General features: G+C 41.2%; 1 protein-coding gene across 12 annotated transcripts in view; it reads left to right on the top strand.

Annotated features, from left to right (window-relative positions):
• Positions 1-15,855, top strand: part of MTHFD1L (methylenetetrahydrofolate dehydrogenase (NADP+ dependent) 1 like) — a 197,178-nt gene that overhangs the window by 128,918 nt on the left and 52,405 nt on the right. The gene's annotated exons all lie outside the window — the stretch shown is intronic.

Here is a 15,855-nt window from a genome sequence, read left to right on the forward strand (position 1 = left end):
GGTAATTCTAAATCAGTTTTTTAAGGAACCTCCATACTGTTCTCCATAGTGGCTGTATCAATTTACATTCCCACCAACAATGCAAGAGGGTTTGCTTTTCTCCACACCCTCTCCAGCATTTGTTGTTTGTAGATTTTCTGATGATGCCCATTCTAACTGGTGTGAGGGGATACATCATTGTAGTTTTGATTTGCATTTCTCTAATAATTAATGACGTTGAGCAGCTTTTCATGTGCTTCTTGGCCATCTGTATGTCTTCTTTGGAGAAATGTCTATCTAGGTCTTCTGCCCATTTTTGGATTGGGTTGTGTGTTTCTTTAATATTGAGCTGCATGAGCTGTTTATATATTTTGGAGATTAAACCTTTGTCCGTTGATTCGTTTGCAAATATTTTTCCGATTCTGAGGGTTGTCTTTTCGTCTTGTTTATGGTTTCATTTGCTGTGCAAAAGCTTTGAAGTTTCATTAGGTCCCATTTGTTTATTTTTGTTTTTATTTCCATTACTCTAGGAGGTGGATCAAAAAAGATCTCGCTGTGATTTATGTCAAAGAGTGTTCTGCCTATGTTTTCCTCTAAGAGTTTGGTAGTGTCCAGTCTTACATTTAGGTCTCTAATGCATTTTGTGTTTCTTTTTGTGTATGGTGTTAGAAAGTGTTCTAATTTCATTCTTATACATGTAGCTGTCCAGTTTTCCCAGCACCACTTAGTGTAGAGACTGTCTTTTCTCCATTGTATATCCTTGCCTCCTTTGTCATAGATTAGTTGACCATAGGTGCGTGGGTTTACCTCAGGGCTTTCTATCTTGTTCCATTGATCTATGTTCCTCTTTTTGTGCCAGTACCATATTGTCTTGATTACTGTAGCTTTGTAGTATAGTCTGAAGTCAGGGAGTCTGATTCCTCCAGCTCCATTTTTTCCCCTCAAGACTGCTTCGGCTATTCGGGGTCTTTTGAGTCTCCATACAAATTTTAACATTTTTTTTCTAGTTCTGTAAAAAATGCCATTGGTAATTTGATAGGGATTGCATTGAAGCTGTAAATTGCTTTGGGTAGTATAGCCATTTTCACAATATTGATTCTTCCAATCCAAGAACATGGTATATCTCTCCATCTGTTGGTATCGTCTTTAATTTCTTTCATCAGTGTCTTATAGTTTTCTGCATACAGTCTTTTGTCTCCCTAGGTAAGTTTATTCCTAGGTGTTTTATTCCTTTTCTTGCAATGGTAAATGGGAGTATTTCCTTAATTTCTCTTTCAGATTTTTCATCATTAGTATATAGGAATGCAAGAGATTTCTGTGCCTTAATTTTGTATCCTGCAACTTTACCAAATTCGTTGATTAGCTCTAGTAGTTTTCTGATGGCATTTTTAGGATTCTCTGTGTATAGTATCATGTGATCTACAAACAGTGACAGTTTTACTTCTTCTTTTCCAATTTGGATTCCTTTTTTTTCTTTTTCTTCTCTGATTGCCATGGCTAGGACTTCCAAAACTATGTTGAATAATAGTGGTGAGAGTGGACATCCTTGTCTTTTCCTGATCTTAGAGGAAATGCTTTCAGTTTTTCACCATTGAGAATGATGTTTGCTGTGGGTTTGTCGTATATGGCCTTTATTATGTCAAGGTAGGTTCCGTCTGTGCCCACTTTCTGGAGAGTTTTTGTCATAAATGGGTATTGAATTTTGTCAAAAGCTTTTTCTGCATCTATTGAGATGATCATATGGTTTTTATTCTTCAGTATGTTAATATAGTGTATCACATTGATTTGCGTATATTGAAGAATCCTTTTATCCCTGGGATAAATCCTACTTGATCATGGTGTATGATCCTTTTAATGTGTTGTTGGATTCTGTTTGCTAGTATTTTGTTGAGGATTTTTGCATCTGTATTCATCAGTGATATTGGTCTGTAATTTTCTTTTTTTGTAGTATCTTTTTCTGGTTTTGGTATCAGGGTGATGGTGGCCTCATAGAATGAGTTTGGGAGTGTTCCTTCCTCTGCAATTTTTTGGAAGAGTTTGAGAAGGATGGGTGTTAGCTCTTCTCTAAATGTTTGATAGAATTCACCTGTGAAGCCATCTGGTCTTGGACTTTTGTTTGTTGGAAGATGTTTAATCACAGTTTCAATTTTGTTACTTGTGATTGGTCTGTTCATATTCTCTATTTCTTCCTGGTTCAGTCTTGAGAGGTTATACCTTTCTAAGAATTTGTCCATTTCTTCCAGGTTGTCCATTTTATTGGCATAGAGTTGCTTGTAGTAGTCTCTTAGGATGCTTTGTATTTCTGTGGTGTCTGTTGTAACTTCTCCTTTTTCATTTTCAATTTTATTGATTTGGTCCTCTCCCTCTTTTTCTTGATGAGTCTGGCTAATGGTTTATCAATTTTGTTTATCTTCTCAAAGAACCAGCTTTTAGTTTTATTGATCTTTGCTATTGTTTTCTTTGTTTCTGTTTCATTTATTTCTGCTCTGATCTTTATGATTTCTTTCCTTCTCCTAACTTTGGGTTTTGTTTGTCCTTCTTTCTCTAGTTCCTTTAGGTGTAAGGTTAGGTTGTTTATTTGAGATGTTTCTTGTTTCTTAGGTGGGAATGTATTGCTATAAACTTCTCTCTTAGAACTGCTATTGCTGCATCCCATAGGTTTTGGGCCATTGTGTTTTCATTGTCATTTGTCTCTAGGTATTTTTTGATTTCCTCTTTGATTTCTTCAGTGCTCTCTTGGTTATTTAATAACGTATTGTTTAGACTCCATGTGTTTGTGTTTTTTAAGCTTTTTCCCCTGTAATCATTTCTAATCTCATAGCGTTGTGTTCAGAAAAGATGCTTGATATGATTTCAATTTTCTTAAATTTACTGGGGCTTGATTTGTGACCCAAGATGTGATCTATCCTGGAGAATGTTCCGTGCGCACTTGAGAAGAAAGTGTAATTTGCTGTTTCTGGATGGAATGTCCTATAAATATCAATTAAATCTATATGCTCTGTTGTGTCATTTATTTTTTTTTTTAATTTATTTATTTATTTATTTTTGGCTGCATTGGGTCTTCCTTGCCACGCGCGGGCTTTCTCTCGTTGCGGCGAGCGGGGGCTTCTCATTGCGGTGGCTTCTCTTGTTGCGGAGCACGGGCTCCAGGCGCACGGGCTCAGTAGTTGTGGAGCACGGGCCTAGTTGCTCCGCGGCATGTGGGATCCTCCCGGACCAGGGCTCGAACCCGTGTCCCCTGCATCGGCAGGCAGATTCTCAACCACTGCGCCACCAGGGAAGCCCTCTGTTGTGTCATTTAAAGCTTGTGTTTCCTTATTTATTTTCATTTTGGATGATCTGTCCATTGGTGTACGTGAGATGTTAACGTCCCCCACTATTATTGTGTTACTGTCAAGTTCCTCTTTTATAGCTGTTAGCAGTTGCGTTATGTATTGAGGTGCTCCTGTGTTGGGTGCATATATATTTATAATTGTTATATCTTCTTCTTGGATTGATCCCTTGATCATTATGTAGTGTCCTTCCTTGTCTCTTGTAACATTCTTTATTTTAAAGTCTATATTATCTGATAAGAGTATTGCTACTCCAGCTTTGTTTTGATTTCCATTTGCATGGAATATCTTTTTCCATCCCCTCACTTTCAGTCTGTATGTGTCCCTAGGTCTGAAGTGGGTCTCTTGTAGACAGCGTATAGATGGGTCTTGTTTTGTATCCATTCAGCAAGCCTGTGTCTTTTAGTTGGTGCATTTAATCCATTCACATTTAAGGTAATTATCAATATGTATGTTCCTATGACCATTTTCTTAATTGTTTTGGGTTTGTTTTTGTAGATCCTTTTCTTCTCTTGTGTTGCCCACTTAGAGTAGTTCGTTTAGCTTTTGTTGTAGAGCTGGTTTGGTGGTGCTGAATTCTCTTAGCTTTTGCTTGTCTGTAAAGCTATTGATTTCTCCATCAAATCTGAGATCCTTGCCGGGTAGAGTAATCTTGGTTGTAGGTTCTTCCCTTTCATCACTTTAAGTATATCATGCCACTCCCTTCTGGCTTGTAGAGTTTCTGCTGAGAAATTAGCTGTTAACCTTATGGGAGTTCCCTTGTACGTTGTCATTTTTCCCTTGCTGCTTTCAATAATTTTTCTTTGTCTTTAATTTTTGCCAGTTTGATCACTATGTGTCTCGGTGTGTTTCTCCTTGGGTTTATCCTGTATGGGACTCTCTGCACTTCCTGGACTTGGGTGGCTATTTCCTTTCCCACGTTAGGGAAGTTTTCGACTATAATCTCTTCAAATATTTTCTCGGGTCCTTTGTCTCTCTCTTCTCCTTCTAGGACCCCTATAATGCGAATGTTTTTGTGTTTAATGTTGTCCCAGAGGTCTCTTAGGCTGTCTTCATTTCTTTTCATTCTTTTTTTTTATTCTGTTCCACAGCTGTGAATTCCACCATTCTGTCTTCCAGGTCACTTATCCGTCCTTCTGCCTCAGTTATTCTGCTAGTGATTCCTTCTAGTGTATTTTTCATTTCAGTTATTGTATTGTTCATCTCTGTTTGTTTGTTCTTTAATTCTAGATCTCTGTTAAACATTTCTTGCATCTTCTCGATCTTTGCCTCCATTGTTTTTCTGAGTTCCTGGATCATCTTCACTATCATTATTCTGAATTCTTTTTCTGGAAGGTTGCCTATCTCCACTGCACTTAGTTGTTTTTCTGGGTTTTTATCTTGTTCCATCATCTGGTACATAGCCCTCTGCCTTTTCATCTTGTCTATGTTTCTGTGAATGTGGTTTTTGTTCCACAGGCTGCAGGACTGTAGTTCTTGCTTCTGCTGTCTGCCCTCTTGCTGGTGATGTGATTCTATGTATATAAAACTCAGCATGCTGCTAGTGTTGGACGGTGTCCTGCAGAGGCTGGGGGTGGCTGTGGCTCACCGTGAGGACAGGGACACTGGCAGCAGAAGTTCTGGGAAGTACTTCTTGGCGTGAGCCCTCCCAGAGTCTGCCATTAGCCCCACCAGAGATGATGACCTTTCTTTTTATGCCCTTATCCCTGTACTGTTGTCTCCTTCTCAAGGCCTTTGACCTCCTCTGGCTCTTTGCTGCTTGTCCTCAGACCTGCGCTTGGTCTGCCTGTTCCCACCAGTCCTTTCTTCAGCCCTCTCCTTTCCTCCTTTTGTGCAATTGAATGTTTGGCATGTTTTGTAGGAAGCTGTCCCTTATATTTCCAGTCAGTTAAGTATCTCATTCAGAATCTGTGTCTCTTCCCTGTGCTCTCATGTTCTGCTGTCTTATTTCTGGTTGAGCTTTGGTCATCCATCCTGAACTGCTTCTAACCCTTCCCTCATCAGCCTCTTCTCCTCTTGCCTCCTTTTCATGATTCAGCTCCAAATTCCCACACTGCCTCAATACCACATCCTTCTGCAAACACATCTTAGATCACTATCAAAACTAGATTGTTTCCAACACTGGCCTCTAGGTTCTTTGTCCAGACTCCTTTGGCCAGCAGTGTATCACTCACCTCCTTGGCCTACCCCTACCGCTGCCTCACCCATCTGTGTTTGACAGGTCTCTTCATATCTGAACCTACTGTTAGATCCCACCCAACTTTCTCAATGCATCCTATTCAGCCCTTTGTGATTCTGGCAAGGCATCCCACAGCTTTGTCTCCTTGAAGCTAGAAATAGCACCTGATGAGAAAGGAACAGTGGTCTATATCTATTTCACTTGTACATGTCACAAGGATTCCTTTGATTTCATTTAAGTGCTTTCTTCTAATAAAAAATGGAATGTCACTATGGCAAAAGTTTCTAGAAATGCATTTCATCGAAAATTATGGGCCAAGCAAGAAAGACAGGGATGCAAAATGAACTGTCAAGGTCCCACCACGTGTTAGCTAGTCACCTTCTGCCATCATTCCATCCATCCCTTGGTCTTTCTGACTTAAATTCAGATGACACGAGAAGACTCAGTAGGGAAAGCATCCATTTTCTCAGCCTGAAAAGCAAGCAACATTATTTAAATATTATCACAGGTGTATTAAAGACCACTTGAAAAGGAAAACGACAACCTTAGGACTGGGGGAGGACATCACTCAAAACAGCACCGGCTTCCACTCACCCCAGGATCTGAGAGGTTAGGGATTTGTCTTAGCAATCATTTTATTTCCGAAAATGATTTATTTTTCCTTTCACGAAAGTAGTTTACTCCGCCCTTGAGTGAGACTTTTAATCTTAGACCAGAAGATTTTTCTTTGACAGCCCTGCTCCAGTAGATGAATGAGGGAGGTATGACTCCTGCCCAGGAAAACAGAGGCCAGGCTGCACCTCGTGTTCATTCATATTAGTCTCACAACACACTGAGGTTTGCACGTAACTTCATGCCAGGAGGAACAACAGGTGTGTCATACATGCATATCATTAGGCCAAGCAAGTGCTCAGGCCACTACCAGCCCTTCCCCCTCCTTTGGGTGAGATCATTAAAATCACCTATTCCTGTATATTGCTTTCTTTGGGCGTTGCTGTAATGTTCTGTTTAAGAGTATACAGCACAGGGCTTCCCTGGTGGCGCAGTGGTTGAGAGTCCGCCTGCCGATGCAGGGGACACAGGTTTGTGCCCGGGTCCGGGAGGATCCCACATGCCGCGGAGCGGCTGGGCCCGTGAGCCATGGCCGCTGAGCCTGCGCGTCCGGAGCCTGTGCTCCGCAACGGGAGAGGCCACAACAGTGAGAGGCCTGCGTACCGAAGGGAAAAAAAAAAAGAGTATACAGCACAGGGAACTCTGCTCAATATTTGTAATAACCTAAATGGGAAAAGAATTGGAAAAAGAACAGATACATGTATATGTGTAACTGAATCCCTTTGCTGTACACCTGAAACTAGCACAACATTGTAAATCCACTATACTCTAATATAAGATAAGAATTAAAAAACAAAACAAGGGCTTCCCTGGTGGCGCAGTGGTTGAGTCCACCTGCCGATGCAGGGGACGCGGGTTCATGCCCTGGTCTGGGAAGATCCCACATGCCGTGGAGCGGCTGGGCCTGTGAGCCATGGCCGCTGAGCCTGCGGGTCCGGAGCCTGTGCTCCACAACGGGAGAGGCCATAGCAGTGAGAGGCCCGTGTACTGCAAAAAAAAAAAAAAGAATAAAAATAAATAAAATAAGCACTTTATTTTTAAAAATAAAATTTTTAAAAATTGTTTAAATAAAATTAAGAATCGAAAAAGAGAACAATAGTGAGGAAAAAATCCTCAACTAGGAGTAAAAATCTAAAATTTTCCCACTAGATGAAACAAAATTCAAATGAATTCATATTCAGTGAGCAAATTTTAAACACAAACCTCTGTATATCACTCAAGATTGCTCTGTTAGACACTATGTTGATCCCTTTGCATATTTGGTCCTATGAAATATAGTCCTCAAGATGTCCAACTACAGGAAATTGGAGAAAGAAAATTCCTGTGACCTGAAGTAAATCAAACTGAAGGCAAAAAACAAACAAAAACGAGTATACAAGGTCACCCTTGTGATTTGAATGTGAATTCCGTATCATCACTTCACATGGACAAATGCAGACTTTCTGGCGATGAGCCTTCTTTCCTTTCTCAGACCCCAGCTATCTCCAACATGTGTCCTGGTTGTCTCAGGAGAGCGAGATTCTTCTGGGATTCTTCTGGGTAGACCTGTTGCTCAGGACCAACAAGCCAGTGGGACGAGCCACTCCGGGAGCTGGCTCATGGCAGTCAGCACGTACACCTTGGGTAGCTCAGATGTGCTGGTTTCCAGCCAGTGACATGCTTTGTGTCAAAGACACAAGGGTCTGTTGTTCTCACTCACAACGCAGAGCTGCTCCCATGACACCAGGGTATGTTGTAGTGAAGCCCTTGCTCCTGGTGGAAGCTGGTTTCGCATTACATACTTTTATTTGAGGTACAGGAAAGGCCATTTACCAAACTGCACTTGTAGATCACTGAAAATTCATGCTTCATTTTAAATACAAAATACAAATTGAAATAATTACTGTATGTCCAGAGATTTTTATTCGACTTATAAATTTACTAATTGATTCCTCTCCTTAAATATTTCATGAGCATTGAAGTACTTCAAGCCAACATCACAGCATAGGAACACTTAACTTATGTGAATTCCAATCTAGGCTTCGGTAAAACAAAAGAACAATGTAGTTTTCATTCAGTGTAATGGCTGAGGAAACAGCAGTGTGTTTCAGCACTTCAACAGTCATGTGCTTAAGAGATAGTGGAATATTGATAGTAGAGTACTGTGTCATGTTTTCATGGGTCTTCTAAGAGACATTCAGGGCTGCTGGCTTTAGAACCTGACATCTAAGTAAGATGAGATGCCACTATATTATAAAGCCTTCATACTTCTTTATTTTCCTCAATTCTGTCAGCTTCATTTTTTTTAATTGAAGTATAATTGATTTACAATGTTGGGTTAGTTTCTGGTGTACAGCAAAGTGACTCAGCTATACACACACACACACACACACACACACACACACACACACTCTTTTCAGAAAAGAATATATATATTCTTTTCAGACTCTTCCATTATAGGTTATTAGTAGATATTGGATATAGTTCCCTGTGCTATACAGTAGTACCTTGTTGTTTGTCTATTTTATATATAGTAGTGTATATATGTTAATCCCAAACTCCTAATTTATCCCTCCCCGCCTTTCCCTTTTGGTAACTGTAAATTCGTCTTCTTTGTCTGTGATTCTATTTCTGTTTTGTAAATGAGTTCATTTATATCATATTTTTAGATTCCACATATAAATGATACGATATTTGTCTTTTTCTGTCTGACTTACTTCGCTTAGTATGATAATCTCCAGTTCCATCCACGTTGCTGCAAATGGCATTATTGCATTCTTTTTCATGGCTGAGTGGTATTCCATTTTATATATGTACCACATCTTCTTTATCCATTCAACTGTTGATGGACACTTAGGTTGCTTCCATGTCTTGCCTATTGTCAATAGTGCGACAATGAACATTGGGTGCATGTGTAATGAGTCCAGTGGTCTTTTCAAGAAGGATATGCTATCTAACTTTGAGTAACGTAGCTTCTATGAGCCTGGGTCACCACATCTACATAAGGAATGTGGTAAAGAGTGAAGACCCCTACATCCTCCAACCTACCTTCCTGGTGTCACTCAGCCAGGATTCTGGGTGGGCATACTCTAAGCAAAAGACCGTAGACAATACGACCCCCCATTCAGGGTTCTTTTCTAGAGCTAGAAAGAACTGCTGCCCAGTTCAGTAGCCACTGGTCATAGAAAGCTATTGACATTTAAATTAACTAAAATTAACAGCTCATTTCCTCGGTTACACTAGTCCCATTTCAACTACTTACTAGCCACATGAGGCTGGTGGCTACTAGCCTGGAAAGCATGTTGTAGAACATTTCCATCATCACAGAAAGTTTCCATCGGAAAGCTCTCTTCTAAAGTATTTCAGTTATTTTTATACGTTTAAGAGGTTTGGGAGGAAATTAATGAATACGTTCAGAATTCTATTCTTGGTGAAGACGGAGATTTAACATAATGTTAGTTCCCAAATGATCAAAGATCCTAGTATAGACGCCAGGCTTTGTGAATAGCTTATATGAGTATGTTGAGCATAGTACACCTAGAGTAGTCCCTCTTTCCAGAAAAAGCCTTGTCTTTGCTGCCATTCACACCTTGATGTGCGCCGTTCTCCTCGTGTGAAATAATCTTTCCTTTTATTGCTTATTAAGATCTTTCACATCCTTCAAGCACCATTCAACTTCCCTTTTAGGTCTTACCAATTTATGCTGACTTCCGTGCCGTCCCCTGCAATCTGTGATCTTCCAACTTTAGTAGTAACGTAGAGGCGAAGGCTTTCTCACACACTCCATTCCGTCACACTTTACTGTGTCATTGTCCCCACCCCATCAGACATTCTTTGTACACAAAATCTCCGAAATTCTTTGTACACCATGACATCTTGAAAGTACTTGCCACAGATGGTTGTTCATTCAGCAGTTGTTTGTGGAGGGCCTACTGATTGGAAGTTACTATCCTAGACATCAGGGGTGTAAAGAGGAAAGAGGTGGCAAATGGATAAATTTGTAAATATTTAGGAAGTTGGAGCAAAGCCAGGGATGATTAATGCATACCCATTCATAATTTATTTTACCATTTTATTTGTTTTATAAAAACTACCACTTAAAACGAGCAGCACAAGTGAATGTCAAGTTCAGATCAAGATTACTGGACATGAATTTGGCTTTTTTCTTTAAAGATTACACTGCTCCCCAAAATCGAGCAGAGAAACAGCAGGAGGTTCCTTTCCGGCTGTCACAATATAAACAAGGTATACAGTGGAGCTGCCTTATCAGGGCAGGTTTCAGTTTTTATATTAAACCCAAAAGTTGTGTTAACTGAGATGTTCTTTTTATTTATTTACTTGTACACATAGGTGAAAGAGAATAATTGTAGCAGGAGTCCCAAGAGAGTTTTGGTCTTGGGGTTTCTAGCTCCATGAGCTGAAGCACATTATTTATCCAGTGTGGGGCTGTGAGACACACACCAGGTGGTGATGGTCCCTCTCGTAGGCTCACTTCGGATAGCTTTGTGCATGTCGAGGCCGGCGAGGGAGTGTCATCTTTTCCGGGGCTGGCGAGGCTGAGGCTGGGGCATGGGAAGTGCAGGATACCGGGAGCTGGTCATGGTGGCTGCTGGGATGCTCCAGGGTCTTAAGGAGGGGAAACAAGTCGCCTGACTGGGACTCACTCACACCACCAGCCCCTGCTCCCCTGCTCTGCCTTCTGTTTGAGTCATCCTGTCATGTGTGGTTGCAGTTTTCCCATAGGAAATAAGACCACAACTACACAGTTCACAAAGTCAGCCTGGCACCTGCTTGAAATTTCCGCAGCACTTTCAAATAAACATTAGACAGGGGGCTTCCCTGGTGGCGCAGTGGTTAAGAACCTGCCTGCCAGTGCAGGGGACACGGGTTTGAGCCCTGGTCCGGGAAGATCCCACATGCCGCGGAGCAACTAAGCCCGTGCGCCACAACTACTGAGCCTGCGCTCTAGAGCCCACGAGCCACAACTCCTGAGCCCGCGAGCCACAACTACTGAAGGCCGCGCACCTAGAGCCCGTGCTCTGCAATGAGAAGCCACCGCAATGATAAGCCCGCATGCCGCAACGAAGAGTAGCCCCCACTCGCCTCAACTAGAGAAAGCCCGCGTGCAGCAACAAAGACCCAAGGCAGCCAAAAATAAATATAAATAAAATAAATAAATTTATTTTAAAAAAGAAAACATTAGACAGGAAGGCAGTTTAGTTGTTGATAAAAATGTGTATTTCCTTACGCCCCAAAGAATTGAAGTCTAGAAGAGAAATATTTGTCCGTTCCCGCCCCCCCCCCACTTTTAGCATAGCAGCCTTATTCACAGGAGCAAAAAGGTGGAAACAACCCGTGTCCATCAGTGGATGAATGGATTTTTTTTTAGTGTGGTATGTCCATACAGTGAAATATTATTCAGCCTTTAAAAGGAAAGAAATTTGTAACGTGCTAGATCATGGTTGAACCTGGAGGTTCATGCTAAATAAAATAAGCCGGATGCAAAAAGATACATACTGTATGATTCCACTTATACAAGGTACCCCGAGTAGACAGATCCATAGAGACAGAAAGTAGGAAGGTGGTAGCAAGGGGCTGAGGGGAGGACAGAATGGGGAGTTAGTGTTTCGTGGGTACAGTTTTAGTTCTGCAGAGTGAAGGGTTCTGAAGATTAGCATCACAGCAACAGGAATGTGCTTAACAGTACAGAACTGTACACTTGAACATGATAAAGATGGTAAATCTTCTGTTATGTGTGTTTTACCACAATTTAAAACTAAATATATGTATTCCTTGAAAAAAATTTCGTGTTTAAAAACTAAAAATAAGTCAGTTAAATACCCACTCACACGAATTCCTTCATTGTCATCCATTTGCTGTTACCTTGTTCACGTGTGAGTTTTTTTCAATTATTATATTATAGAAAAGTCACGCTCACTTTTCCTTTTCAGATCAATCTAGAGCTCAGTAAATAGTGCATTCTGTTCATTAAATGTGTCATGAGTAGTACTAATCTGTCTTGTTGTTGTTTTGTTTCACTTCCAGGGAAAACGTAAGTCTTTAGTTAGCCCTCTTGCCCTCGCGCCATCATAATAATATTACGTAAGGTTTGTGCAGCGTGACATTTGTAACACACTGCGTGGCTTCAGTGCTTGCAGTGAAATGAGTACAGCAGCATATCCACCTCTCCCACTAGGAATGAGGTTGCATGATTCAGCCAAATCTAAGGGGCTGCGTTCTTCCTTAGCTCTCCTGTCCCACAGCAGCCCACGAACCCCCGACCTGAGCTGTTCTGGAGGGCTGGAGGAGCCCAGATGAACCAGGTTGCATGGGACCTATCACACTGCTTGGATGACACCATATTCTGTGAGCTGCCTTCCCCTGAAAAAGCGTAACTGTCACATCACATGGAATCCTTGCTTTGTCAACAGGAAGGTCAGAAAATATTTATTCCATTTATTCAACTGTATATTGAGAGCCTACTCTTGTAGTCCAGGGGCTGTACTGTATCCCACCTCTACGTGAACAAGAGGTGGTCCTTGGCCTCAAAGAGTTTATAGGCTATTCTCAATTCTTCAGCTAACGAACATGGAATCTTTTACATTAGAAGTTACACTCAAGGTTTTCTCTAGCCCAGACTCAACTTTGCACTCGTGCGGTAATTCTGCAACAACCCGGGAGCCATACTCGGCTTACCCTGAACTCTGCCAGAGTAAAACAGCTCTGTTATTATAGCTTTTCCTTAAACATTTCCTTCTGATTTCTGTCCTTGCTTCACCTTCTGCCTTCCTGGAAAATAACGATCATTTCTTTCTAGAGTTGTCCCTTCTAGAGGTGGAGAGTCTTTTTTTTTTTTTTTTTTTTAAAGAATCAACTTTATTTAGTTTTGGTTGCGTTGGGTCTTCATTGCTGCGCGCAGGCTTTCTCCAGTTGTGGCGAGCGGGAGCTACTCTTCCTTGCGGTGCGCAGGCTTCTCATTGCGGTGGCTTCTCTTGTTGCGGAGCACGGGCTCTAGGCACGCGGGCTTCAGTAGTTGTGGCACACGGGCTCAGTAGTTTCGGCTTGTGGGCTCTAGAGCACGGGCTCAGTAGTTGTGGCTCGCAGGCTCAGTAGTTGTAGCGCACAGGCTTACTTGCTCCACAGCATGTGGGATCTTCCCGGACCAGGGACTGAACTGGTGTCCCCTGCATTGGCAGGCGGATTCTTAACCACTGCGCCACCAGGGAAGTCCTGAAGTGGAGGTTCTTCTCTGATTTCTCTTATGACATAGTTTACAAAAGGCCCCTTGCCACCCGGTAGATTTCAGCATCAGAGTTTGATCCTGGCACTGTTACCATCCGAGGTCCATCAGTGCATCCCAGCAGGGCATGGGCTTTGCTAGCAGCACTCATTGCCAGGCCCTGCTGAACCTCTGGTGCCACGTAACACCCAGGGCAGAGCAGTACAGGGCTATCGGATGGCAAAGAAGAGAACGCCCACGTGTGCTCGAGGACGGTCAGTACAGGCTTCCTGGAGATGCTGGCCTTTGAGATAGATCTGCGAGCGCTCAGGGAGTTTTAGCAGAGGTGATCTTGAGTTTTTCTTACTTACGTACATTTTAAGAAGGTTAGACTTGCAGTAGACTGGAGGGGGGTGTTAGAAGTGAAAAAACCAGTTAGGAAGCTGTCGTGGTAGGCGAGACCTTTAACATCTCAACCAAGAGCACTTTGAAGGGTCGTCTTCCCCACGTCCTCACCCACGCTTGAAATTCTCATACTTTCAGTCTTGCTGATCTCACGGTTGTAAATAGGTTTTTCATCATTTTAATTTGCCTTTCCTTGATCACTAATGAGATTGGGCATTTTTTCATATTGTTATTAGTCACTCTTTTGCCTAGTATTAAATATTTGTTTGTCTTTTTCTGAATTTGTGGGAGTTTTATGCATTCTAGTAACTAATCTTTTAAATATTTGCAAGCATCTTCTCCCAGACTGTTCCTTATGCTTTATCCTTATTTCTGATGTCTTTTTTTTTTTAATACAAGGAACTTTAAGTTTTGATGTCAGATCTATAAATCGTTTCCTTTAAGGCGGAGTCTGTTGTTACCTTGTTTAAGAATTCCTTCCGTACCTCAGGATAATAAAGAATTCCCCAATTTTTTCCCCCAATATGTAGAGTTTTGATTTTGAAGATTTTGCCTTTGTTCCATATTGGACTTATTTAGGGGCCTGGTGTGAGGCAGGAATTTAATTTTATTTCTCCAGCCAAAAGTCAGTTGAATAGTCAGTCCTTTCCCTGTTTTGTGCCATGTCTACTATATACTGTCCCACACCTGCTGAGGTGTCCTTCTGTGTTCTTTGTTATCTTCCCTTGATTAATCATCTCGTCCTGTGCCGATACCACATGGAATTAATCAGCATAGTTTTGTAGTATGATTGATACCTGGTATGGCAGGTCCCTTATCTTTGTTCTTTGGGTTTTATTTATTTTTGAAGTTATCTTACCTATTTTTGCCGTTACTCTTCATTAGGAATTTTAAAATTGGTTGGCCAAGTAACCTAAGTGCTCTTGGGATTTTTATTGGAATTGGATTAAACTAATAGATTAAGTTTGAGAGACCGACCTCTATTCAGTATTGCATCTCCTCACCCATGAACAAAGTATTTCTCTCCATTGATTCAGATCCTCTTTTATGTCCTTCAGCGAAAGATCATAATGACTTGCACCTTCATTTCTTTTTTATTTGTTGAAACATCCAATATTTCAGTTCCAGACCACAGAGCAACTCTACAGTAATAAAAACTGTAGTAATAAAAAATACATTTTAAAGTAATTTGGGGTACTATCGATTGGCAGAGCAGAGCTAGCTTTTATTTTCTCCTGTTAGGTATATATCAGCAGTAATTCATGCAAATTTGCCACTGCCCAGCAAAGTCCTTGAGGGGGGCCATGAGAGGCTTCTGCCCCTTGGCTGACGTCCATTCCGTCAGCACTTGGTCCAGCAGCCCTTCACTGAACAGTACATCCACCAACCATCTTCATTACATCTATGTGTTTTCTACCCCCAGTGAAATTAGGAACAATTTTGTCAAATGCTTTGCTTGAATTAAGAATCACTTTATCCATGGCACATCCCTTTCCTAATGAACCATCCTTGTTTCTGAAGAGGCCACTTTTAGTGTTTCACTAGCAACCTATATCCAAGCGTTGCATCCAACACTGTGGAAGAGTTTTCCATCTCCTCCCCACACACTTATTTGCCCATATCTAGTCTTCTCAGATTTGTCCCATTCTCCTTGTTGTCTCATAATTTGCTAAAGTGACACTAGGTTCAACCTCTGGTTTTCCAATAAAGTGTTTGATCACATTAGCATTTATATTAAAATCTCAACCCATTCCTGCTCACCAAAAAAAAAAAAAATGTGTCCTTTAGAACTGCTACATTTCTGTCATATAACCCAAGTTGAGACCCACTTAAACACCAGCACTATTTAGTTAGGAGACTTATGTTCTGGCTTAAAAGATCACTAAAAAGCATAGTATAAACTTCGTTAAAGGATGCAGTGGATAAGAATGATTCAACTTGATAAGCAGCCTCTGAACAGGTTGAACATCTAAGGCTTCTTACTTGCTAGTTGATCTCTGATCTGAAAATTTCAGGACATTAAGGATGATAGAAGAGAAAAGTGTTTGCTTCAAATACCACAGTTGATGAGGAGGGAATCTGGTAGTGAATTTTAAGCAATTACAGAAAATCTCACTAAGCTCTCCCTTAATTCTTTAACCAGCTTGAAG

This window comes from Tursiops truncatus, chromosome 12 (genome assembly GCF_011762595.2).
Source record: "Tursiops truncatus isolate mTurTru1 chromosome 12, mTurTru1.mat.Y, whole genome shotgun sequence".
Lineage (NCBI taxonomy): Eukaryota > Metazoa > Chordata > Mammalia > Artiodactyla > Delphinidae > Tursiops > Tursiops truncatus.